The following is a 2942-nucleotide window of genomic DNA, read 5'->3' on the forward strand; positions in this document are numbered from 1 at the left end:
TGTGTGTGTGTGTGTGTGTGTTTGTTTGTTTGTGCGTGCGTGTGTGTGTGTGTGTGTGTTACTTAGTGGTGGTAGTGGTGGTAGTAGTAGTAGTAGTAGTAGTAGTAGTAGTAGTGTTTATTGCTTATTTTTCTTTTTTGCAGAAGTCCAGTGAAATTGAGTGGTGTGGTTTTGAGCAAGTCATCCCAAGGAAAAGAGAAGATCGACATTAAATTTAATTCAAGGTCGAAATTGTCTGTTGTTCAGAAGCTTTCCTTTGCTTTTGATCAATTGATTGGTGATGATGATCAGAAGAGGACACTCGAGGAAATTTTGCAAGATGTCAGGGAGTACCAGAGAGTAAGTTTTTTATTTATTTATATAGTATATTTTGATTAAAGTTGTTAGTAAGTTCATGTGTAGAAAACAATAAAATGTAGAAGTTGAGTAAAAGTTTATTTTAGTTATTATTTGCGTATGGTTAAAAGTGATTGTATTGTTTGTATGTAAAGTAGGCTTTGGAATTGATTTGGATTTTATAGTTTTATTTTAAGCAATAGTGTTGGGTAATAAAATAATAATACATTTTACAATAAAAAAATTTGTGTATATAATAATGAAGTATGTGAACAATAGTTCACGTGATGAAGTTGTCTGCGAGGGCATTTTGGCCACAGAAGTGGTGTTGTTCCCCAGTGGTTCTAACGTCTTAGCAACTCAGAAAGTTTATTAAAACGGTTTCCCAGCATTAAAATGTCATATGTATCTGGCCACTTTATATTTGGCCATCTGCTAACGTCTTCTATCCACTCCACTATAGTACACGGATCTGGTAGCTGTGTTGAAAAAGTTGATAAGTCAACTTTTTAAAATAACTTTTTCTGTCTGTGTTGCTTTACTGCTGATTCTTGCCATACTTCCGTTGCCAAACTGCATGCACATACGTTGCCACGTCATCATTGTGCACTGAAAAAAATGATTAATTGAATTTAATCATTTTTTTTTAAGGCAAGTGGTTGCAATCAATTTATTTAAGCTACTTTTAAACAAAAAAGATTAGTAAAGTAAAATAAAATATACAACTTTTGTTTAAAAGTAGCTTAAATAAATTGATTGCAACCACTTACCTTAAAATAATTTATTAAATTCAATGAGTCATTTTTTCAGTGTGTACAAACAGTAAAAGGGTCTATAGTTTATGTTTTGGAGAAACAATGTTTTGCAGATTTGAGCTCAAATGAAGTCAGTAGACTTCATTAAGATAATGAAAGTCTTAAGCACAAGTGTAGATGTAAGCTAGTTTTTATAGTAGTTTTGGTGCTAAAGTCATTAGGAAATTGTTACTTTTGCAGCAACATTGTTTTTTTTTTAAATAAAAACTTGTAGGTGGTTTGTAATGTGTATAAACGGTTTGAATGGGTGTTATTTTTTGTTTGTATTTTGTTTTGTATATGTTTTGGATGTCAGACTTTTTATGTAATATTTTGTGAAATTGGTTTAATTTGAATTATAGTTGTTATGTTGTATATATTTGAATAGTACAAAAAATAATAATATATAAATCATTTTTACAGGTATTTTTATTTATAAATAATTATAATATTCATAAAAATAAGGATAACAATAATAATAAATGTTGCAGTTCCATGTTTGTGTTGTTTTGTTTATGAAGAGTTGTAAGTATATGACATTTTATTAATTTTACATCTTATTTTTAAGGTGTCTGTGAAGGTGAAGGTTTTGGAGTTACTTTCTGAGAAGGAAAGTGTCACTAGGAGCAAAGGATGACAAAGACAACATATACAGTTGCAGACCATGCTAAAACAATCCCTTTAACAGTCTGGGGTCATCGTTCATTGGTAATAGGTAGTTGGTATGAGTTTACAGATTTGTCTGTACGTGTGATCAAACAGACAACTTGTTTGAGCACAACTGTGGAAACTACCTTTTCAATTGTTGATGACTTTGGTAGTTCAGCAGAAGTAGAACAAGGGGTCCGCAAAAGTATTGTAGGAGAAATTGTGGACACAGATATCAGAATTCAGTACTTGTGTCCACAATTCCATCCTTTGGAATTAGTGAATCTGGAAACCAATATGACTCGATGTGAGAATTGCAGAGCTTTCTGTAAAACGTCTAAAGTTACATCTTTGTTACGTGGACACATCACAGTAGAACTAGAAGCAGAAAACAAGAAAATTCAAATGGACCATGATAATTTCTGCAACTTATTAGGTTTGCCGAAATGTGCTAGGTATAACTCTAATGAATTGATTTTGAAAGTACTTGGGCATGAAAAACTGCAGATTGATATGTGTGGTGAAGTCATGATAAATGTACAGTTTGTAGACAATGCTGCAGAAAAGTCCATGTGTGAGGCCAGAAACAGTAGTGTATCTGGTTGCCAGAAACGTGTGCACTCTAATGTGGAAATTGATGATTCTATGCCTTGTACTCCCACTGCCAGTGCTTGTGCTTTAAGAGGTAGGGAATGTGGTAACAGTAAAGTTGTGCAATCTGACGTTCAGATTGAGAAGAACAGTGTGCCTTGTACTAATGAGAAAGAGGATGTAGATGTTCAAGAAAATTTTGATGAGATAGACTTGGATTCGGAATAACTTGAGTATTAGAATGGATGGGCATTGTATTTTTTCCAATATGTAAACTGAGTTCCTGTTTTGTCAGAGATGTATATAGTTGTGTGTACTGGACTTTATAGCAGAAATGTTTTATTTTTCAAATACTCAGTACAGTAAGAAACATTTTCACTTGGAAAATAACACAAAAGTGTGATTTTGTTGTTTTATATGTTAGGTATAAATATACAGTCATGCTCAAAATTATTTATACCTTTTGTAAATATGACCAAAGAAGGCGGTGAAAATAAATCTGCATCGTTAATACTTTTGATCTTTTGTTTAAAAAATCTACAAGAATCCAAACTTTCATTGGCAAATAATAAT

The 2942-nt window shown here is 32.2% G+C and overlaps 1 pseudogene; it reads left to right on the forward strand.

Annotated features, from left to right (window-relative positions):
• LOC141282392 (uncharacterized) overlaps positions 1 to 2597 on the forward strand; it is a 110668-nt pseudogene extending 108071 nt beyond the window's left edge.
• Positions 2598 to 2942: the final 345 nt, after the last annotated feature.

This window comes from Paramisgurnus dabryanus, chromosome 7, assembly GCF_030506205.2.
Source record: "Paramisgurnus dabryanus chromosome 7, PD_genome_1.1, whole genome shotgun sequence".
In the NCBI taxonomy this organism is placed as follows: Eukaryota; Metazoa; Chordata; class Actinopteri; order Cypriniformes; family Cobitidae; genus Paramisgurnus; species Paramisgurnus dabryanus.